Source organism: Bos grunniens, chromosome 1, assembly GCF_055505025.1.
Source record: "Bos grunniens cultivar Pamir isolate PY7600 chromosome 1, Bosgru_T2T1.0, whole genome shotgun sequence".
Taxonomy (NCBI): Eukaryota; Metazoa; Chordata; class Mammalia; order Artiodactyla; family Bovidae; genus Bos; species Bos grunniens.
Window position 1 is genome coordinate 35,268,783 of NC_141165.1, and position 24,854 is coordinate 35,293,636.

Below are 24,854 nucleotides of genomic sequence, written 5' to 3' on the forward strand. Positions count from 1 at the left end.
CACATACAAATGGCCAACAGGCACATGAAAAGATGCTCAACATCACTAATTATTAGAGAAATGCAAATCGAAACTACACTGAGGTCTCACTTCACACCAGTCAGAATGGCCATTATCAAAAAATCTACAAACAGTAAATGCTGAAGAGGATGTGTAGAAAAGGAAGCCCTCCAACGCTGTTGGTGGAAATGTAAATTGGTGCAGCCACTGTAGAGAACAGTCTGGAGACACTTAAAAAACTAAAAATAGGGCTACTATATGATCCAGCAATCCCACTCCTAAGTATATAGCTGGAGAAAAACATGCTTCAAAAGGATACATGCACCCCAAAGTTAACTGTAGCACTGTTTACAATAGCCAAGACCTGGAAGAAGCCTAAATGTCCATCAGCAGAGGAATGGATAAAGAAGATGTGGTGTATACATACACACAATGGAGTATTATTCAGTCATTAAAAAGAATGAAATAATGCCCTTTGCAGCAACACAGATGGATCTGTAGATTATACTCAATGAAGTAAGTCAGGCAGAGAAAGATAAATATCATATGATATCACTTTTATGTGGACTCTAAAAATATAACAAGCATGTACAAAACAGAAACAGAGTCAGAGACTTAGACAACAAACTTAAGGTAACCAGAGGGGAAAGGTTGGGGGAGGAATAGACTGGGCATTTGGAATTGACATGTACACACTGCTATATTTAAAAGAGCTAATCAACAAAGACCTACTGTTGGGTAGGCACAGAGAACTGTTTTTTCTGCAGTATCATAAGTAAGAAAAGAATTTGAAAAAGAGTAGATACAGGTACACGTGTAACTAAATCACTCTGCTCTACATCTGAAACTAACACAACATTGTCAATCAACTATAATATAAAAGAAAAATTGAAAACGAAAAACAAATAAAAGTGTAATAGTGGAAGAAACAAACAAAAACCATCTGATACATAAATGGAAATGTTGCTAAACTTAAGTACTTCTAAGTACTTTCCATGTTCTTTCCAATGAATCATCTTGCTTATCAGAGTACAGAATGTGGTCATTTGTGTTGTTCAAGTAGAGTAGAGAGTTACCGATAAATAGATATGTCAAAGAAGCACTGGAACACTATATGAGTGAGTAGTCAATATGGATAGTGAGTTAACCCAGTGAATGTCACCACTGCATAAGCCAGTATGTAGATTCTAGGTTCTTGCCAAGTCTGGGCCACCAGTCTTGGCCAGTTCCTCTCCTTCTCTGGAGCTGGAGCTTATTGTGTCTTAAAAGTAAAAGTGAAAGTGTTAGTGTCACTCAGTAGTGTCTGTCTCTTGATGAGCTCATGGACTGTAGTCGGCCAGGCTCTTCTGTTCATGGAATTCTCTAGGCAAGGATACTAGAGTGGCCAGCCATTCCCTTCTCCAGAGGATTTTCCCAACCCAGGGACTGAACCTGTGTCTCCTGCATCGTATGTGGATCCTTTACTGTAGCCACTAGGGAAGCCATGAAATTAAAGATGCTTGCTCCTTGAAAGAAGAGCTACAACAAACCTAGACACAGTACTAAAAAGCAGAGACATCACTTTGCCGACAAAGGTCCATCTAGTAAAAGCTATTATTTTTCCAGTAGTCACATATGAGAGTTGAATCATGTGAGAGTTGAACCATAAAGAAGGCTGAGTGCCAAAGAATTGATGGTTTTGAAATGTGGCACTGGAGAAGAGTCTTGAGAGTCCCTTGGAGTGCAAGGAAAGATAAAACCAGTCAATCCTAAAGTAAATCAACCCTGAATATTCATTGGAAGGGCTGAAGCTGAAGTTTCAATACTTTGGACACCTGATGAGAAGAGCCAACTCATTAGAAAAGACCCTGATGCTGGGAAAGATTGCGGGCAGGAGAGGGGGCAAGAGAGGATGAGATGGTTGGATGCATCACTGACTCAATGGACGTGAATCTGAGCAAACTCCAGGATATAGTGAAGGACAGGGAAGCCTGGCATGCTGCAGTCCATGGGGTCACAAAGAGTTGGACATGAATTAGTGACTGAACAATAACAAAAGTAAAAACTGTTTCCTGGTACACACTGCAAATACAGACCCAACTGCAGGCCAATCAAGAGTTCCAGGAATTGGTCCTATTCTTTTAATGATGGTAATATCTGGTGTTTAGGAAAATGCCCATACCTTTCTAGAACCTTAAATTCTGGACATTCCTAGGATTGTACCCTCAAGTGACTGCACACGTACACACAGGTATACATGAGAATGCTATTGACACACTGCATATCAAAAGAAACTGAAACCATTTCCAATTTCTATTGATTGTACACTGGATAAATAAAATCTGGTATATTCATAAAGTACAACAGTATACTGTAGAGAAAACAAAGTACAGTTATACTCATCAAGTGTGCGTGCATACTCAGCCACTAAGTCATGTCCAACTAGTTTCAACCCCTTTAACCTGTGGCCCACCAGGCTCCTCTGTCCGTGAGACTTTCCAGGCAAAAATACTGGAGTGGATTGCCATTTCCTCCTCCAGGGGATTTTCCTGACCCAGGGATCTAACCTGTATCTCCTGCATTGACAGGTGGATTCTTTACAACTGAGCCAGATGTAGCTTAAAATTACAACACACAAAAAAAAAAAAACCCAAAATAAGTCATAGGCGAACACATATGAATCCATTTAAGAATATTCAAAAGCAGAAAAATGAAACAAAAACTTTTTTCTGATACATGTATGGGAGAAAACTTTTAAAAAGTTAGGGTATTATTAACACAAAATTCAGGAAAATGGTTACATATGGAGGAGAAGTGATGTGGGACAAGTGTTCAGCTCTGATCCTCAAGGGGTCTGAACTTCCTGCTAATGTTCTAGTTCTAACAGGGTGGTATGAACAGAGGTGATGGGTTATAACTAGTTTTTAAAGAGTATATGTAAAGGCAATGCCAAAGAATGCTCAAACTACCACACAATTGCACTCATCTCACACGCTAGTAAAGTAATGCTCAAAATTCTCCAAGCCAGGCTTCAGCAATACGTGAATTGTGAACTTCCTGATGTTCAAGCTGGTTTTAGAAAAGGCAGAGGAATCAGAGATCAGATTGCCAACATCCGCTGGATCATGGAAAAAGGAAGAGAGTTCCAGAAAAACATCTATTTCTGCTTTATTGATTATGCCAAAGCCTTTGACTGTGTGGATCACAATAAACTGCGGAAAATTCTGAAAGAGATGGGAATACCAGACCACCTGACCTGTCTCTTGAGAAATCTGTATGCAGGTCAGGAAGCAACAGTTAGAAATGGACATGGAACAACAGACTGGTTCCAAATAGGAAAAGGAGTACGTCAAGGCTGTATATTATCACCCTGCTTATTTAACTTATGTGCAGAGTACATGATGAGAAATGCTGGACTGGAAGAAGCACAAGCTGGAATCAAGATTGCCGGGAGAAATATCAATAATCTCAGATATGCAGATGACACCACCCTTATGGCAGAAAGTGAAGAGGAACTCAAAAGCCTCTTGATGAAAGTGAAAGAGGATAGTGAAAAAGTTGGTTTAAAGCTCAACATTCAGAAAATGAAGATCATGGCATCCGGTCCCATCACTTCATGGGAAATAGATGGGGAAACAGTGGAAATAGTGGCAGACTTTATTTTTTGAGGCTCCAAAATCACTGCAGATGGTGATTGCAGCCATGAAATTAAAAGACGCTTACTCCTTGGAAGCAAAGTTATGTTCAACCTAGATAGCATGTTCAAAAGCAGAGACATCACTTTGCCAACAAAGGTTCGTCTAGTCAAGGCTATGGTTTTTCCTGTGGTCATGTACGGATGTGAGAGTTGGACTGTGAAGAAGGCTGAGTGCCGAAGAATTGATGCTTTTGAACTGTGGTGTTGGAGAAGACTCTTGAGAGTCCCATAGACTGCAAGGAGATCCAACCAGTCCATTCTGAAGGGGATCAGCCCTGGGATTTCTTTGGAGGGAATGATGCTGAAGCTGAAACTCCAGTACTTTGGCCACCTCATGTGAAGAGTTGACTCACTGGAAAAGACACTATGCTGGGAGGGATTGGGTGCAGGAGGAGAAGGGGATGACAGAGGATGAGATGGCTGGATGGCATCACTGACTCGATGGACGTGAGTCTGAGTGAACTCCGGGAGTTGGTGATGGACAGGGAGGCTTGGCGTGCTGCGATTCATAGGGTCGCGAACAGTTGGACACGACTGAGCAACTGAACTGAACTGAACTGATGTATGTTTAAATTTGCATATTTGTATGTATGACATTGTTCACAATAAAAAGTACTTCTTTATTATTGTGATGAACCATGTGACAGGTGTATGTTGAGTGTAAATTTCTAACTAAACATATGTTGTTCCTTTCTATATTAAGCCCGGGGATTGCTGTCAAAGATATGTGACAGAAAGAAATTAGAACAGATTATTGAGTGCCTTAGTGAAAAGGGGCTAAATTATCTAGTTATCCATCCAGCTGCCTATTCATCCATCCATCCATCCATCCATCCATCTATCATCCATCCGTCTATAGTAGCAAATGGTACATAGCATAGCACAAAATGACAAATGTTAACAACTGCTGAAGCTAAGTGAAGATACAAATTTGAACAATTTTATTACAAAAAGAACTTAAAGGACAGACATTCCTTGATGGTCCAGTGGTTAGGACTCCATGCTTTCACTGCCAAGCATGTGGCCAGTGAAGGAAGATCCCATAAGCTGAGTGCTGCAGCCAAAATAAATAAAATAAAAACATCTTTGTTAAAAAAAAAAAAAACTTAAAGGAAAAAAATATGCATTTCTGGATGCCAAAAGCGAGGTAGAATCTCTGGAGTCCGGGCTGGAAATCTGTACTTTTAACACAAGGCGGGTGAAACCTTTGACCAAGCATGTTCGAGTTGTTACAGTGTAAAGAAAAATAACAGTTCTCAACCACACTAGGCAGAAATTAGCATTCAAATGTGATTTGAGTGATTGAAAAACAGCTTGAAAAAATATACCAATTTTGAAAAAAATTTTAAATCTGTAAAAATGTTTTTTAAAAGTAATGGATATCAATCCATTTAAAGTAAAGTATACCTACACACTGCCTCACAAGCTGCAGGTACTCATGGAATTTACCTCCTCCCTCCTTTGAGCCAATGGTTTCTTTTTCACCACTCTAAATTCTCTCCCCTTTCATGTAAACTTTACAATATGGTTTTTATCAAGAATGTTATATAAGGCAGGATAATGTCCAACTGGTACAATCAGGAATGTTGCTAAACTTAATCTTCTCTTAAAATGCACTGAATTGTTTCATACGTCTCACTCAGCAAGGCGAAAAAGTGCCATAAGTTGAAGAAAGGCTGACTTTTGGCTTTCTATCAAATGGAAATTAGAAAACTGAGCTGTGTCTCCATAATAGGCTAACATTACACGGTCCACAGATCTCTTAATTGTAAAGGCCTTGGCATTTTCTAGGCTGAGGTTACTTAGAGGGAATTTGAAGCCAAGTGAAATGTAATTAACAGGGAAAGGAGACACGGTAGGATGAGGTTGGGGAAGCTGGTTTGCGGCTGTGTAAGGCAGCCCTGATATCTTAAACGGCATCTCACAGCAAAGAGCACTTTCCTGAATACTGCTTGGTGTAACAAACACTGCAGCTGTTTTATATGCTCACTCTGCAATTTCACCTTTGTAAACAGTGACATACTAGCAAAGTTCAATAAAACCACAAGCCCTAGAGCCATACCAGGGATATTTGAAACTTCAATCACATAACTGAAAAAAGACCAGCAGCTCTTTACAGTTGAATATTTACCAGAATGGCTTCCCAGGTGGCACAGGGATAAAGAATCTACCTGCCAATGCAAGATACACCAGTTTGATCCCTGGGGCGGGAGGATCCCCTGGAAGAGAAAATGGCAACCCATTCCAGTATTCTTGACTGGAGAATCTCAGGGAGAGAGGAGCCTGGTGGGCTACTATTTATGGAGTCGCAGAGTAGGACATGACTGAGAAACTAAACAACAATTTACTAGAATCTGTCAGTCTCTTGGCAAGAGAGACTCTAGGCACATGGGAATCTTGCAGTTCTTTAGGCACAAGGCTTGGAAACCTGCATATGAAATCTAAAACCTTGGGCTCTGCTTGCCTCCAGTGCCTTCTGCTGTGAGAAGAGAGAAAAGAAAGCAAGAGGTCCCTGTCTGTACAATTTCTGAGTTGTCTGAAATTTCTGTCTGTTCAGTTTCTGAGAAGCGGCAGGAAATACAGCTAGCTCTTGCAAAGTCCTAGTCCGTCTATCGCAGTCCCCTTGTCGTTCAGTCACTAAGTCGTGATTGACTCTTTGTGATCTCATGGACTGTAACCTGCTAGGCTCCTCTGTCCATGGGATTGCCCAGGCAAGAATACTGGAGTGGGTTGCCATTTCCTTCTCCAAGGGATCTTCCCTACTCAGGTATCGAACCTGCATCTCCTGCATAGGCAGGTGGGTTCTTTACTGCTAAGCCACTTAGGAAGCCATCACAGTCCCCTATTAGGTTTAATATATAACCTTTAGGGGGTGATATCCTTTGCACACAAGATGGGATACGTGGAGGAGGGTAGAAGCCTGGGTAGCTGGTAAACTGTGTATGCCAGCATATTTCACACAGTATGGATAGTGGTTCAGACAGATTAATCCCAGATAGACAGATAGCTCTGTGACCTTTCTCTTCCTCAGTCCTCCTGTGTGTCATGGACATGAGGACAGTTGGATCCACCTTACAAACTGTTGTGAAGACTAACCAAGGTTACATTCGGATAGCACTTAACACAGTGCCTGGAACAGAGTAAATCGTGGACAAGTATGCACTTCACTAGGTAAAATTAACTAACTGGTAAAGAGACCAAGAATACATGTCTGTATTAAAATGTAGTTTAAAAAATGCTGTCATTCAGTCATTTATCATGTATTGCCCAGCATCCATGTGTAAGACCTTATGCTGGGTTTTAGGCTGACACCAAAAATTCCCATCTCCCATCACGGCAGATGGTGATTACAGCCATGAAATTAAAAGACGCTTACTACTTGGAAGGAAAGTTATGACCAACTTAGATAGCATATTGAAAAGCAGAGCTATTACTTTGCCAACAAAGGTCCGTCTAGCAAGGCTATGGTTTTTCCAGTGGTCATGTATGGATGTGAGAGTTGGACTGTAAAGAAAGCTGAGTGCCAAAGAATTAATGCTTTTGAACTGTAGTGTTAGAGAAGACTCTTGAGAGCTCCTCGGACTGCGAGGAGACCCAACCAGTCCATTCTGAAGGAGATCAGCCCTGGGTGTTCTTTGGAAGGAATGACGCTAAAGCTGAAACTCCAATACTTTGACCACCTCATGCGAAGAGCTGACTCATTGGAAAAGACTATGATGCTGGGAGGGATTGGGGGCAGGAAGAGAAGGGGACGACAGAGGATGAGATGGCTGGAAGGCATCACCAACTCGATGGACATGAGTTTGAGTGAACTCCGGAGTTGGGGATGGACAGGGAGGCCTGGCATGCTGCAATTCATGGGGTCGCAAAGAGTCGAACACGACTGAGCAACTAAACTGAACTGAATTCAAATGTATTACAAAATAGTAAGTACTCAGGAACTTTTACTTATATTCAAAAGAATTGTTAATGCTTCCTTTTGTAAGTGACCCTTTAAATACTTACTGCTCCTGAGCCACTGGGGAAGACCCCACGTCATATTAAACTACTATTAATTTATTCAAACAAAGCAAAATAAAGACAAGTGTAAATTTGATGGCTGCCTAGAGAAACAGCCCCATATTGGAGGTTTAAAAGCAACAGCTGCATTGTCTCTGATTTAGCTTACCTGTGGATTCTGGATTGAATATTGTAATAGCTGGGTAACTACTGTTTTGAAAGAAAGAAAATCTAAACACACATGTTTAGGGGTAGCCTCCTTGAAATCACTGCTGAAAACAAATTAGTTCAAATCATACTTGACAGAGGCATCCAGAAACATGGCCTCTGATCCACCCCAAATCATATACATTTAGGGTTTAACTAGATTCTTGCAGTAAATTCACTAGATGTATTATGTGTTCTTTTGCTTTCTTTTTTTACATTTCTTAACTTTATATTGACGGATGAAAAGGACTGGAGTGCTGGGGACCAGCCCCAGCTGATCCAGGGTATTCGAAGGAGAGACGGCCTAGGCGACTATTTATATGCTAATTAGAGATATAAAGAATAATAGAATGAGGATAGCTCAGTAGGAAAATTCAGTGGAGAAAAGAGGCTGAGTAGCTTGGTTTACGCGGAAAATCAATATAACCCGTGACACCAGGTTAGCTCTGACCACGGAGGCCGCAGGCGCCCTCTCAAATAGCGGAAGGTGCCCCACCTTAGACACCTTCTCGAGTGGGTCTTAGAAGCCCAGGCAAATAAGTGGTCGCAGAGGATATCCACGCTCCAGATGGAGACTTCAGCCGGAAGTTAAAGGAAAGAATGACATGGGGAGACCAAGCATTGGTGAGCAAGGCCTGTAGCTTTATTTTCAACAGGGGCTTATATACCCTAAGTTACACATAGAGGATAATAGGGGATGCAAAGTCAGCAGTCTTTGATTCTTATCAAAAACCAGGATTTCTTTCCTGCAAATTTATCGTATACAAATGGTTTAGGTGATTTACATCATCTTCTGGCCAGAAGGCCTACTAACATTTTATGACTCTTGACAAGGACTTATCAACAAAGACTTATTTTCTCTAAGAGTAATTATTTTAAGGTTTGGCGCCATTTTCCGAAGATAAAATTGCATTCCCATAGGGCGGATGTGTAATGGGTTTACAACAAAGGAAAGAATTTATTACCTTAAGGGTCTAAAGTTACTAACACCAAGGCCACTACTTATTTTTTTCTATATACCAACTATTAATTAATACATATTCAAGGATACAGTTCAGGGGATGTGAAAACTTGGCAACAAGCATTGACTCATCAATGAAATCCTTTACTAGTTTATTCTGACAGTTTTTAACTCTCTGAGAGGCTCTAAGCTATTTGAATATCTTAAGCTTCCCCTGCCTCTGGAGGCTAGGAGACTGTAAACAATCGTTTGCATAGCTGCAGGAGTCCGGGTAAACTTGTCAGGCGAGTTAGAGAGCCATCTGAGGGGTTTGGATTTAAACACTCCTAATTGCCCAGGAACTTTATTAATTGGAGCTGTTAGTTAACTCTTTGACAGAGAGAGCGAGATGGTGGTAGGGGACAGCCCCCAGTAAAGTCAGAGGTGAGAGCACAAAGCAATAAAGCAGGCAGACTCTGTTTTTTTTTTTTTTTTTGGGGGGGGGGGGTAGATGCTCGAGAATATCCGGGCGGACTCCTGAGGCTCGATCCCGCCTTTGCATATGCCGAGCCTCCTTCCTCATGACCTTTGTCACGAGTGGAATGCCTCACCGGTTCCCGGCATCGGAGGCCCCAAAACTGATTATTATTTGTGTAGCCAATATATCAAATCAGATCACCCACTATTGTTGATCCCTTTCTATCTTTAACTTGTATTCAAAAAAATACTTTAAAAACATCTTCATAGGAAGTTTACAAATAGTATTTTCATAGAAAGCTTTATAGAAGAGATACTAAAATAGAGGTGAAAACCTGTGGCACAGAGACGTTATTAAAAAGGCTCTTCTCCAGGCTTCCCTGGGGGCTCGGTGGTAAAGAATCACCTGCCGATCCAGGAGACACGAGTTTAGTCCTGGGTCCAGGAAGATCTGACATGCCACAGAGCAACTAAGCGTGTGTCACACGACTCCTGAGCCTGTGCTCTAGAGCCCAGGAGGCAAAACTACAGAGCCCGCGTGCTGTAACTACTGAAGCTGGACAGCCCTAGAGCCCATGGGCCCGTGCTCCGCAACTGAAGTCACTACAGTGAGAAGCCCAGGGACCATAGCGAGAGTAGTCCCACTCCCTGAAACTAAAGAAGAGCCATGAAGCAACGAAGACCCAGCAGAGCCAAAAATTAATAAACTTCTTTTTTTTTTCTTTTAAAGGGATATTCTCCAAGCCTTTTCACTTTCTTTCTTTGTATCTTCCCTGGTGGCTCAGTCTGTAAAGAGTCTACCTGCAACTTCGGCGACCTGGGTTCAATCTCTGGGTTGGGATGATCCCCTGGAGAAGAAAACGACAACCCAAGACAGTATTCTTGCCTGGAGAGTTCCATGAACAGAGGAGTCTCGTAGGCTACAGTCCATGGGGTCATAAAGAGTCGGACACAATTACGTGACTAACACTTTCACTTTTCTCCAACACTGTACAGTTAATAAGAAGTTCAGGCAGAATCAGACTGGCAATCCAGTTCCCGAGGCTAGACCATGTTACTGTTTTGCCCGAGCCTTTCTTTCACCCAGTGCAGCTACCTGCTTTTCCTCCACACCAAAACTCTTCAATATTTATTTTTGAGGTGGGACAGAGCTGAAAGTAGAACAATACAGCTGACTCTGACAATGAGGACTCAAGGTGCTGACCCTCAGCAGTCCAAAATCCACCTATAACGTTATAGTTTGTCCTTTTGTCCCTGGTTCACGTTTGTCCTTGGATTCAATTAACTTCCAATCATGCACTACTATAGTTCTTATTTAGTGAAAAAATTCTGCATGTAAGTGGATCCTCACTGTTCAAACCTGTGTTGTTTAAGGGTCAACTGTATGTACTATTCAATGAGCTTTTTGTTTCTGTAAGGCACAGCATTCTGGTGACAGACAATAAAATCATAAAGCAGAAACAACTAATTCAGATATGCTACTTTTCAGAACATAAAATTCATTTTAATTGGGTGGGTCTGGCTTTTGAAATGTTTTTACAGTAATGGTGGTACATTTATATTAATCTCTTTTGGCTGAGCAAAAGTTTTGTGGATTATAGAGACTAATTCATATGTAATGTTACCATGGATAATAAAAATGTTCGCTGTACATTTTAAACTGAGTCAGTTTATGTATTTTAGTAAATGGAATGAAGAAGGTGAAGAATTCATTTTACAAAAGAATTCTGCAGCAAGATTTCTTGAGATGTAAATAGAGCTCAGGAAGAAGATGAGCTTCCCAGGTGGTACACGGATAAAGAATCCACTTGCCAAGCTGGAGATGCAGGTTCCATTCCTGGGTTGGGAAGATTCCCTGGAGAAAGGGATGGCTACCTGCTCCAGTATTCTGCCTGGGAAATCCCATGGATAGAGGAGCCTGGCGGGCTACAGTCCATGGTGTTGCAAGGAGTCGGACATGACTGAGCAGAGACAGATCCTGGATCATGAAGGATTACAGGATATATGCATTTTACACATCGGTTTCTCTGGGGAAAAAAAAAGGAGGTTGCATATTCTAAAATTTCCTTTCTTTAAAAGCTTTCTGATTGTTAGTTGACTCACATGGAGATCAGATTAGATCAGATCAGATCAGTCACTCAGTCGTGTCCGACTCTTTGCGACCCCATGAATCGCAGCACGCCTGGCCTCCCTGTCCATCACCAACTCCCAGAGTTCACTGAGACTCACGGCCATTGAGTCAGTGATGCCATCCAGCCATCTCATCCTCTCTCGTCCCCTTCTCCTCCTGCCCCCAATCCCTCCCAGCATCAGAGTCTTTTCCAATGAGTCAACTCTTCACATGAGGTGGCCAAAGTACTGGAGTTTCAGCTTTAGCATCATTCCTTCCAAAGAAATCCCAGGGCTGATCTCCTTGCAGTCCATGGGACTCTCAAGAGCCTTCTCCAACACCAAGTTCAAAAGCATCAATTCTTCGGCGCTCAGCCTTCTTCACAGTCAAACTCTCACATCCATACATGACCACAGGAAAAACCATAGCCTTGACTAGATGAACCTTTGTTTGCAAAGTAATGTCTCTGCTTTTGAATATGCTGTCTAGGTTGGTCATAACTTTCCTTCCAAGGAGTAAGCGTCTTTTAATTTCATGGCTGCAGTCACCATCTGTAGTGATTTTGGAGCCCAGAAAAATAAAGTCTGACACTGTTTCCACTGTTTCCCCATCTATTTCCCATGAAGTGGTGGGACCGTATGCCATGATCTTCGTTTTCTGAATGTTGAGCTTTAAGCCAACTTTTTCACTCTCCACTTTCACTTTCAGCTCCCCTAAATTTTTACATTTTTGTCACTTTTGTATTGTCTATAGTATTATATTTTTGTGCTCATCATATAAATTACAAATGTAATTCTCTTGACCACATACTATTTCTACAACCTTATATGTAGTGATAACTATGTTAAATTATTTATATATACTAAATATGTATTTTATATACCAAACACATGACATATAAACTGTTTACCTGTTATACACATATTTATATATGTAAATATGTACTCAGGGAAGCCTAGGTAAACAAGTCATGTTTCTAAATTCTCAAGCAAATAACTGTTTTTACACTTCAATTTAAACATATCTTGTATGTGTGCTTAAGTCGCTCAGTCATGTCTGACTCTTTGCGACCCCATGGACTGTAACCTGCCGGGCTCCGTTGTCCAGGGGGATTCTCCAGGCAAGATTATTGGGGTGGGTAGCCACTCCCTTCTCCAGGGGATCTTCCCAACCCAGGGATTGAACCCAGGTCTCCTGCATTGCAGATGGAGTCTTTACCGACCGAGCCAGCAGGGAAGCAAGAATATCTTGAATGAGGCCAAATAGAAAATTCGATTTTTAAGTGAAAAATCTTAATATTTTTTAGAGAGTATTTAAAGCATTTTTAAAGCAGTAGTACGCTATTAAGAGCTAATTAATCCCCCAAATGAACTAATACAATATACATAAAATAGTGTCATTGGGTTTCAATTTTAGATAACAACTACTAATTATCTATTAGATTTTAGGAACTTTGCATACATTGCTTGAGATGGATTGTAATTTTCATTACATAGGTAAGGAAACAGAAGTTCTTGAGTTTAAATAATCCAATTAAGGTCACAGTTCTATAAACTGGGTAAAGGGTTGTTCAAAACCATCATCAGAGGCCAGGTTAATATTCTAAATGGACTGAAAATTACTTTCTGCAACTCACTGATTACTGTACCCTCCCTCTAAAATGAAAACAGGCTCCTCTACTGAGCTCCCTTTCAACTTCCCTTTTGTAAGGTTTTTGAAATATGTGTATAATTAGGAGAGAAATGATTCATGAACCCAGAGGAAAAAAATTCTTCAGAGGTCACATGTTCCAGATCTGGGTCAGATTCAGTAAACATACTGGTGTATGTAGTTAATTTAGACAGAATGATTGGACATTCAAGCCTGGGAGAGGACAAGCATAACGGGAAACACTCTCCAACCAGAATCAGTTTCCTAATTTTTCTCTGGTATTCCTGACGTAATACTATTTCAACGCAGCCTGACACACAGTAGCAGTTGCCAAGTGGACAGAGTCCAGGGAAGTCCTGCCATCCTGGCTAAAGCAGAAGGAAAGAGGAATCCCTACAGCTCAGTAAGAGTTACAGAATTCCCCAACATTTTCTCATTTTCTCTATTCCCTCATGTTGGGGGTGAAAATATAATTTTTAAGTAAAGGAATTAAATATCATTTCTACTGTGCATATTTAATTAATCAAGTACAGAAACATATATTTATGTACCTATTATAAACAACTAAGAAAATGATACCCTGAAACAGGGACATGATCAAATGTGCAGATGTTTTACTTCTTTTCCACTGGGAAAACTTCTTTCAACACCTTTATAAGTACATAAACTTCCAACATTAAAATAACTCAAAAACAAATGAGACGTTACATTTGAAATGGAAATTAACACCTTCTGTAGACAAACCTAAAGAGGATATTCTGTGTAGATTTTTAAATTGGATGAAGTTGTTAAAGATATTTTTAAATAAATATTTTTAGATTATGACATTAAATCAAGTGTCTTTTTAAATTTTTTTGTTACAATACTATTCAAGGGTACTTAGCAGAAACTTTCAAAAGCATTAAGAGGATATGCAATGCTTCTACAAGGATTTTCCAAATATTAACTCATTTGATGTTACTACTTTCAAAATGAATGTAGATATATCTTTGTCTTAAACACTCCACTCTTATCAAGAATATTTAAGAAAGTCAAATTTGCTACATATATTACCCAAATAATATAAGTTTGTATTCATCAGTGTAAAATTACAAAATATTCATCATGTTGAAACTGAAGAAAAACTATACAAGTATTTCATAGAACTTGTGACATACAGAACATACCCAGACAAGAATGAAGGTATACCTGTATAAAAGTTTGAACAAATTGATTTCCTAAGTTTCTTCTTGCACAAAGTCCTGCACCTCAGCAATCAAATATGATGATTTTCAAGGAGGAGGTGGATAATTATATAAAAGAAATTTGGAACTATTCCAAATATGACTTAGGATGAGCTGATGCTGCTGGTTCACTCTGAGAATCACTAATTTTAGAAGACTTTTTCAAAAAGTTTATGAGGTTTGAAACCATTTTCCAAGTGGTTTTGACATATCCTTCACTGCCCCCTCTCCCGCTGACACACACCCCCTCAAATTTGGATCTATATGTGTCTATCCCTCACTCAAAAATAGCACACTTCTAAAAGAATCATCTTAATAAATTCAATTAAACCTTCAGTTTACTAATACAATACCTGTTTTTTTCCCCTCAAACCTCATTTGTAAACCCAAGTAAATTTCCTCTAAAGGTAAAGAGAAATCCAAAATATTGTTGTAGGATTTTAAGTGATACATTCTCATTCTCACAAAAGTAGTACAGAGTGAAACAGTAGTAACTGAAAAGTACATAAATATCCAGCACAATAGTTAAGAAGACACATTATAGTGAAACATTATAAAGTCACATTTCTTTAAAAAATATGGTCAGAAATAATTTGCAAAATAATCAAAATGCTTATAATAATCTGCATATAATTATAACATGGATAGTTTTGTCTTAAAAAAGTATTTAAGATCTACAGACATGCAAAAATACAAATCATATTTCCTTTAAAATTTTTTTCTATAAGAAACGTGTAACAGAATTTATAATCTGAAATGAAAAAAAATAAAGAAAAACAGAACTGACAATCTACTCTCTTAAAATGATTTTAACTAAAAACTCAGGTTCACCAAAGATGAAAAGCTTAAGCACACTTTCAAGCACAATACTCTATAGATTTGAAACCAAAGTCTTGGCTCCTGTGGAGTACTGCGATGATTAGTTTTATGTGTTTCTTGATTACAAGGGGACTGGATAGTTGAGTGGGTACAGTATGAATAAAGTCTGGTAATTGTGAAGAATTCGGTCATTCCTATTCCATACTTGGGCAACTTAATAGGTTGCTGTTACATGCACTGGAATGAAGAAACAATCTTACTCAAAAAGCAATTATAGAGGCCTGCACTAACAAGATAAACTTAGGTCTGTTATTTTGGAATAAAATACACAATTTAAGTGTCCCGCCTGCACCAACAAGATAAACTTAGGTCTGTGATTTTAGAATAAAATACACAATTTAAGTGTCCAGAGATACATGGAATCTAGAACATGGAATAAATATTTAATTATATATGTGCATGAAATCAGTCATACAATAGTAAAGTTATTTATTTTCATTATGAATAAATGAAAATGTTGGCAAAATCTAATCAATGTATATTAAGCTTTTATATTTTATATATTTTTCTTATTTTAGTCTCATCATGGTTCCTTCCAAACAAAAAGTCTATGACAGGATATTTCCTTTATTTTAGGAAGAAGTTGGTTATGTGGCTTTATTTTAAAACAAAAGAATTTGATTAAACAGGAGCAAACTGATAGTCACAGTTGATATATAACTTTTACCAAACATATTAGTTTAACTTTCTAAAAGAGAATATCAAGCTTCTTTATTTTAATTTTCAGAGGAGGCATGTTTCTGTTACTTGGAGTATAAGAAACAGCAGAAGAGTAACATAATCATGATGTTTTAGGAAACATGACCATGCCAATCATGATATCTGAAAGATTACCAGAAAATATATTATTGTGTCATTTTTTGGTTAGTCTTCTAGTGTCAAAAACTGTAACAAGACAGGATGTCATAGGACCTACGATAAAATCATACTAAGAAATCTTACATGTACAAAAATAGCCATTTTAAAATATTATCAGCAAAAGTACATATACTTATATCACAAAAAGGATCCCTCCTACCTATACCCCATTTCTCATTTCATTTTGTGTCTTCCAAGAGGTTTTCTAAGCAAACACAAATATGTGTGTGTGTGTGTGCATTAGTCGCTCAATTATGTCCAGCTCTTTGGGACTCCATGGCCTGCAACCCACCAGGCTCCTCTGTCCATGGAATTCTTCAGGCATGAATACTGGAGTAGGTTGCCATTCCCTTGTCCAGGGGATCTTCCTGACCCAAGGATAGAACCTGAGTCTCCTGCATTGCAGGCAGATTTTCTACTATCCGATACCTTCTAATACAAATGGCAGTTTCCTATATACTGTTTCTTATTTTGCTTTTTCATTTATTAAAATATCTTGATGTTGATTACACTTCAGTTCATATAACCTTATTTTTTTTAAAATGACTACACCACAGTTCAACAGGCTATTTGATGAAAATTTAAACTGTTCCCAATTGTATGCCATTACAAACAATGCTGAAATAAATTTATATATACTTCTCTGTGTATTTGTGTGTTAAATCCTTGGAAGCAGAATTGCCTGTCTAAAGTTTTGAGCATTTTTGATATTACTGTAAAACTCTTCTCCATGAATCTGAATCAGCTCACAAACCAGACAAAAGTGTGTTACATTCCTAACACTATGTTTTATCAAAAGTTTTGTCACTGCAAACTGAAAGGTGAAATATTTCAGGTTTATTTTCCATATCTCGAGCAGTTTTTATTATATGCTGAAAACTCACTTTCAGTTACATTTCTGTGAACTGCCTGTTTGTCATGTGCCCATTTTACTGTTCGCTAGTTTTTTTTAAATTATTTTCATGTTATTTATCTGAATAATATTAAAACTTTAAGAATATTTTCTCAACTTTGTTATTAATTTTTACTACATTTTTGCCATAGATTTTTTTTGACTAAAAAGTCAAAAAGAATTAGACTACTACAAAAATGAAGTCTAATTTTAAATACTTTCCTTTTTAAAGGACAGTGTCTCTCTCTTCCTGAAGAACGAGTACTATAAAAGTGATTTTAGGACAATGCTACTTTAATATAAAAGGGTGTGAAAATTACTATGTTTTCTGTTTATAAAAATGTTAACAGGCTGTGAAATCTCTCAGGCAAAACTTTTCAATTTTTCCGTTGTGTGCCTATAGGAAATCATAGAAATCAATATACTAAGGAACCAGATAAAGGAAGGGATTTTCAAAGAAAGAACCTGAAAGAGAACATTCAAAGAGAAAGCAAATAGAGCAAAGAAAATGAAAAGCTTTGTGATAGAAAATATATTTCTTCTACACTGAATGACAACTAACATATCCATAAAGGAATTATATACATAAATTACCATTTATACCCTCAGGATCCTTACTATTATTTTTCCTATTATAATATTACTTTTCATTTATAAACATGTATATATTACAGAACTATGTAACAGAACATGAATATACATATAATATATTCATCCTCAGAGCTATCGCAGGTTCAATTTCAGACCATGATAAAGCATACATGTATATAATAAACATACAGACATACAAATATTTACACATACTGTGTTTCAACTTGTTTGTTTCTGTTTGCATTTCAATTTATAATATACTGTGGACATATTTTCACTTTAGAACACTTAGAACTAACAGATGTTTTAAACTATTATTACCCATTGTAGATGTACAATAAATTATATAACCAAATTCCAATCAATGGTTACAAAACTATGCCCAAATTTTCTACTAACAACAATCCTACTGTGACCACCTTTGACACATATATTTATTTGCACACTTAGGAAGGAGCATGATGAATTTCAGTAAGTGAATGAATATTTGAAAATTTTGTTATCACCATAAAAAAGTTTTATCAATACATTTCCACTAAGAGTATATTTCTCTCATCACATTATCAGAGAATTATCACACTTTCAAAATCTGCAAAACAGGCAAACACTATCTTACTTTGCATTTTCCTGATAGTGAACGTGGCTGAGGGTCTTTCTACCACTTGTCATTTGTGTTTCTCTTACTTTGAATTGACATTCTTTATTCCCAGACGGTAAAGAATCCGCCTGCAATGCGGGAAACCTGTGTTCCATCCCTGGGTCCAGAAGATCCTCTGGAGAAGGGCATAGCAACCCACTCCAGTATTCTTGCCTGGAGAATTCCATGGAGAAAGGAGACTGGCAGGCTACAGTCCATGGGGTCGCAAAGAGTCGGACACCACTGAGCAAGTTAACACTTTTGGTTCTCAAATTGGATTGTTGAATCCTCAGTCCTTAATGAGAGTTCAAGGCATATTAGAAAATTAGCTCTTTTTCTATTAACAATTGCCATTTGTATGTTTTTTTTTTTCTTGCAAATGTTAAGTATCATGTCCCTACATGGACTTTAGGTTTTTCTATCAATCTCAAAAATGCTTTCCCACATGCCACACTCACAAATACTCATTCAGCTTTTCTAGGTTTCATATATTTAAGACTTAAATTGTTTAAATCATCTACATTTCATTGCTATGTTAAAAGTGAGGGAAAGTTCAAGTTTTATTATTAGGTTACCCAAATAAATACCTAATTGTCCTACATGATCAATTAAATGTTGTTTCTTCTCCATTCCCTGACTTTACGAAGTATGCTTATCAAATGTAAGCTTTCCTTTTACTCTTATATGTCTCTTCAGTTTTCTTGTTTGGTAGATCTATTACCTATTCTATGGCCTTTAAATCATTATAGCTTTATAATACCCTTTATTTTATAGTAAAAATCCGCATTTACATATGTACACTTTCCTTGGAATTGAAATCTTCCTGGCATGTAGTTGTTTTTCCACTTGAGCTGAACAGTTGTTTTGAAATCAATCCCCCCCCCTCAAATTTGGTTATGATGCTGTTTAATTTATATGTTCTTTCAGAGAAATTATATCTTTAGAACAATGTGTTTTACTATATTTTCACCTATACATTCTCACATAGCATATTTTCATCTATGTCTCTAGGGCTTTATGCCTCTTTAAAAATACATTTTCCAAGTTATTTCATGCCAAATTAAATGGCTTATTTTGTTTTAATCTATATTCTAATTTAGATATATAATATCTATTGAAAATTTAAAATTGCAGTTAGATGCAATTAGACACTTCATTAAATTTTTTTATGACATTTTAGGTTGCTTTCAAGGTACACATTATGTGTAAAAAGGGCTAATTTTGTGTCTTCTTTTCTAATCAGAATGTTAATGTGTCCTCCTGCCTACCCTCACTGGCCTACACAACAACGTCACAGGATATGATCATGACCATTCTTTGCTTTTCCAAATTTCCTGGAAATGATGCTAGTGTTCCAAGTTTTCCCACGATAGGTTTATCGAGATAGACAGATGGAGGTTATCCTTCTACTCCTAACGTAGTCACACCCAAGAAAAAATACTAAAGCTTTACCCTTTTAAGAAGGTGGGAAAACCTTACTACATAGTATCTTCATCCTTGTACTAGTTTGAGTGGATACCTACTAAACATGCAACAAAAGAGTAAAAACTAAATTGTAGATCCTAAAAGAAGATAAGATCAGAAAAACAAACGAAAGAAAACTCTAAGTCTTGAAATACAAACGTTTTATTCTATAGAAACAAAGCAACTGCTCCCCGAGACCCTGCAAGCCCCCTCCCCCAGCAGTTTGAAGTGAAGTTGCTCAGCTGTCTGACTCTTTGTGACCCCGCGAACTGTAGCCTGCCAGTTTGCTGCTGCTAAGTCGGTTCAGTCGTGTCCGACTCTGTGCGACCCCATAGACGGCAACCCACCAGGCCCCTCTGTCCCTGGGATCCTCCAGGCAAGAATAGTGGAGTGGGTTGCCGTTTCTTTCTCCCCCGGTTTACCTGAATGTAAAAGTGATGGGTTCTCCCGTCCCTCTGCCAGAAAAGCACGTCCAGAAGTGACTACAAACCCTTTTACCTGCGAGTCGACCTGACCTGGGTTCCCAGCGCTGTGAGGAGCAGGGGGGAAGGCAGGCCGAGACCCCAGCGGAGCCCAGTCCCGCGCAGGAGACGCAGGAAAGGGGCGCAGTGAGGCGGGGCAACTTCTGCGCAGGAGGGAAGGTCTCCCCAACAAAGCCTCTGTCCCAAGGCCACGGCCGCCGACTTCAGACCCGGGGGGGAGGGACAGCGACCCCCAGCCAGCGCCGGAGACGGCTCCCTCCCGACGGCCCAAAACTTCGGAAACCGGCTGAGGATGCGCCGCGGGGCGTATGGAGCCCAGGACGCCACGCGCCGTCGAGTCCGCTGGCCTCGAACCTCTGCTCTGGGCGCCCGCGACCCCGCTCTCCGTCCGCCCGGCCCCACTCACCGCCCGGCCAGCCGTTCGCTCTGCATCCGGGACGCCGGGACCAGGGTCTGATTTTATCCGCGGAGGAAGACAAAGGGGCGGGTCGGAAAAGGGAAATGGAAGAGAAGGATTTTGAAACGAAAACCCAGAGTCCCGTCGGGGAGGGGCGCGGGCCGGGGGCGGGGTGCCGGGAAGGGACCCTCCCGCAGGGCCCGCCCCGCCCCGCCCCTGCGCCGGGAGCTCCGCAGCCGGGGCCAGCGGTCCCTAGAGGCGCGGCCACGGCTTGGAGCCTGTTAGCAAGTAAAAAGACCAGGCGCAGAAAATGAGGAAGAATTAGTTGTCTCCGTTCTCCTGTGAGGTGAGGATAGAGATAAGAGCAAGTCGACGGCGGCCTGTAATCCGAGAGGCACTTTCTTGAACCTGTGAGGCAGGGCTTCCAGACAGAGATTTCGGAGTCCAGGAAAGAAAAAAAAAAAAAAAAACAGTCTTTCGTAAGAACCCTGTTAATTTGCATCTGTCCCACCCCCCAGCCCTTTGGCTTGGAGACTTGGCTTTGGCGATGCAGTGCTGGCTGGAAACACTGGGGCGCGGGGCCCAAGCATTTGTTTTCCTTTCCACAGGGTTGGAGGAGGCCAGTTTGATGTTGGAGGGAGGAAGCAAGAGGTGCCAGGACAGAGAGATGGAGGAGCTGAGTTGCCTATGTTTTCTGAGAGAAAAATGGCATTTGTTAATTACTGTTGTTCAGTTCAGTTCAGTTCAGTGGCTCAGTCGTGTCCGACTCTTTGCGACCCCACGAATCGCAGCACGCCAGGCCTCCCTGTCCATCACCAACTCCCGGAGTTCACTCAGACTCACGTTCATCGAGTCAGTGACGCCATCCAGCCATCTCATCCTCTCTCGTCCCCTTCTCCTCCTGCCCCCAATCCCTCCCAGCATCAGAGTCTTTTCCAATGAGTCAACTCTTCGCATGAGGTGGCCAAAGTACTAGAGTTTCAGCTTCAGCATCATTCCCTCCAAAGAAATTCCAGGGCTGATCTCCTTCAGAATGGACTGGTTGGATCTTCCTGAAGTCCAAGGGACTCTCAAGAGTCTTCTCCAACACCACAGTTCAAAAGCATCAATTCTTCGGCGCTCAGCTTTCTTCACAGTCCAACTCTCACATGCATACATGACCACAGGAAAAACCATAGCCTTGACTAGACGGACCTTTGTTTGCAAAGTAATGTCTCTGATTTTCAGTATGCTGTCTAGGTTGGTCATAACTTTCCTTCCAAGGAGTAAGCGTCTTTAATTTCATGGCTGCAGTCACCATCTGCAGTGATTTTGGAGCCCCCCAAAATAAAGTCTGACACTGTTTCCACCGTTTCCCCATCTATTTCCCATGAAGTGAGGGGACCAGATGCCATGATCTTCGTTTTCTGAATGTTGAGCTTTAAGCCAACTTTTTCACTCTCCTCTTTCACTTTCATCAAGAGGCTTTTAGTTCCTCTTCACTTTCTGACATAAGGGTGGTGTCATCTGCATATCTGAGGGTATTGATATTTCCCCCGGCAATCTTGATTCCAGCTTGTGCTTCTTCCAGCTCAGCGTTTCTCATGATGTACTCTGTATATAATAATAAGCAGGCTGACAATATACAGCCTTGACGTACTCCTTTTCCTATTTGGAACCCGTCTGTTGTTCCATGTCCAGTTCTAACTGTTGTTAGGCACAAATATTGTTTTCAAACTACAGTGGTTCAGATCTGTGGTCCACGGGGAGGAAAACAACCCACTGACAGGAACTGGGGGTCCCTAACACTGTAAAGAAACAGAACTGGACAAAAGTAAGTTAGATTAAATTCTAAAGAGAGCTTGGCAGTGCCCCCACTATGGGAGAAGTTTAGTTAGGGGAAAGCATATGGGAGTGGAGTACTGGAATTTTCCATTTTTCTTTTATGTATGCTAGTTGCAATCATGCGTGTGAAATAGATTTTTTAAATTCATATTGTATCTCTCAGTAGTAATTACATGGGACATTAGCCACATACTGAAATAATGTTAGATTGAAAGCATGAAACAGAGTGGTGCCAAAAACTACAGCTAAATTTAATACTACCTGTTAGTTTTGTTTTGAATTCATGAGAGTGATTCAGAAATGGAGTTTATTAATGCAAACATCCATGGTGGTCACATGAACGAGCCCCAGTAATTAAAGAGTGAAATGTGTCTCATGGAACATACTGCTTTGGGGAGGAATAAAGAAACAATTGAAAGTAAGGCATATGCCCCAAATCCCAAGTTTTGAGAGGAAAAGTAATGATGAAACCTATGTCTTTCTGAAATTCCTGATCTAGTGCTGATCCAACTCAAATCCTTCAGGGGATGAAAAATTCTCTTATTTTTTTGTAGTAATCGTACTTTCAGTTCAGTCGCTCGGTCGTTTTCTATTCCTTGTAACCCCATGAACTGCAGCACACCAGGCTTTGCTGTCCATTACTAACCCCCAGAGCTTGCTCAGCCTCACGTCCATCAAGTCGGTGATGCCATCCAACCATCTATCTCATCTTTTGTTGTCCCCTTCTCCTCCTGCCTTCAGATCTTTCCCAGTATCAGGGTCTTTTCAAATAAGTCAGTTATTCACACCAGGTGGCCAAAGTATTGAAGCTTTAGCTTCAGCATCAGTCCTTCCAAAGAATATACAGGACTGATTTCCTTCAGGATTGACTGGTTTGATCTCTGCAGTCCAAAGGACTCTCAAGAATCTTTTCTAACACCACAGTTCAAAAGCATCAATAATTCTATGCTCAGCTTTCTTTATGGTCCAACTCTCACATCCATACATGACTACTGGAAAATCCATAGTTTTGACTAGATGCACCTTTGTCAGTAAAGTAAGGTATCCGCTTTTTAATATGCTGTCCAGGTTGATCATAGTTTTTCTTCCAAGGAGCAAGAATCTTTTCATTTCATGGCTGCAATCACCATCTGCAGTGATTTTGGAGCCCAAGAAAATAAAGTCTCTCACTGTTTCCATTATTTCTGCATCTGTTTGCCATGAAGTGATGGGACTGGATGCCATGATCTTAGTTTTTTGAATGTTGAGTTTTAAGCCAGCTTTTTCATTCTCCTCTTTAACCCTCATCAAGAGGCTCTTTGGTTCCTCTTCACTTTCAACCATAGGGTGGTGTCATCTGCATATCTGAGGTTATAGATATTTTTCCTGGCAATCTTGATTCCAGCTTGTGTTTCATCCAGCCTGGCATTTCACATCATGTACACTGCATATGAATTAAATAAGCAAGGTGACCATATACAGCCTTGCCATACTCCTTTCCCAATTTGGAACCAGTCCATTGTTCCATGTCTGGTTCTAACTGTTGCTTCTTGACCTGCATACAGATTTCTCAGGAGGGAGGTAAAGTGGTCTGGTATTCCCATCTCTTTAAGACTTTTTCACAGTTTATTGTGATTCACACAGTCAAAGGCTTTAGTGTAGTCCTAAATCCTACTTTCAGTGCTCCTTAGCTACATCTCTTTGTATTATTCTTTTTACTGTTTTTTTTATTACATTACCACAGTCTGCTTAGACTTAAAATTTACACAAAATTAAGCAATTTGCAAAGCACTTTTCAGTGCCTCAGTCCTGTATGTCATTGCTATAGTGTTTTACATGCACACAAATTATAAACTATGGAATTTAATGTTATGTTTTCCTAAGGCAGTCAGTTGTCATTTATAATTATTAACAGGTGAAAAATAGTTTTCACATTTATTCACAAATATGTAATAATGTGCTCTTCATTTTTTTCTTATAGATAAGTTTTGTCTGTTTTTACTTCCCTTCAAGCTGGGGAATTTCCCTTAGTATTCCTTACATTCTTGTATTCAGTATATCTTTCCCTTTTCCCCCTGACTTTTGCTTCTGTTCTTTCCTCAGCTATTTGTTAAACCTCCTCAGAAAACCACTGAGGTTGCCTACTTGCATTTCTTTTTCTTTGGAATGGTTTTGGTTACTGTCTGTATACAATATTACAAACCTGCCTCCATAGTTCTTTAGGCACTCTGTCTACCAGATCTAAGCCCTTGAATCTATTCATCACTTTCATTGTATAATCATAAGGGATTTGATTTATGTCATAGCTGAATGGCCTACTGGTTTTCCCTGCTTTCTTCAATTTAAGCTTGAATTTTGTAAGAAGGAGCTCATGATCTGAGCTACAGTCAGCTCCTGGTCTTGTTTCTGCTGACTGTATAAAGCTTTTCCATCTTTGGTTACAAAGAATATAATCAATTTGATTTTGGTGTTGTCCATCTGGTCATGTGCATGTGTAGAATCATCTCTTGTGTTGTTAGAAAAGGGTGTTTGTTATGACCGGTGTGTTCTTTTGACAAAATTCTGTTAG

At 39.6% G+C, this 24,854-nt stretch overlaps 1 protein-coding gene across 7 annotated transcripts in view; it reads right to left on the reverse strand.

The window, feature by feature from the left end:
- PLSCR4 (phospholipid scramblase 4) overlaps positions 1-20,635 on the reverse strand; it is a 42,464-nt gene extending 21,829 nt beyond the window's left edge. The window contains exon 1 of one of the 7 annotated variants that reach the window (XM_086316749.1): positions 20,119-20,635. The gene's annotated coding sequence lies outside the window, so the exon portion shown is untranslated. Of the gene's footprint in view, positions 1-20,025 lie in introns of all 7 variants that reach the window. The other 6 variants (XM_086316759.1, XM_086316798.1, XM_086316766.1 and 3 more) reach the window with 6 other exon arrangements.
- Between the last annotated feature and the right edge of the window lie 4,219 nt (positions 20,636-24,854).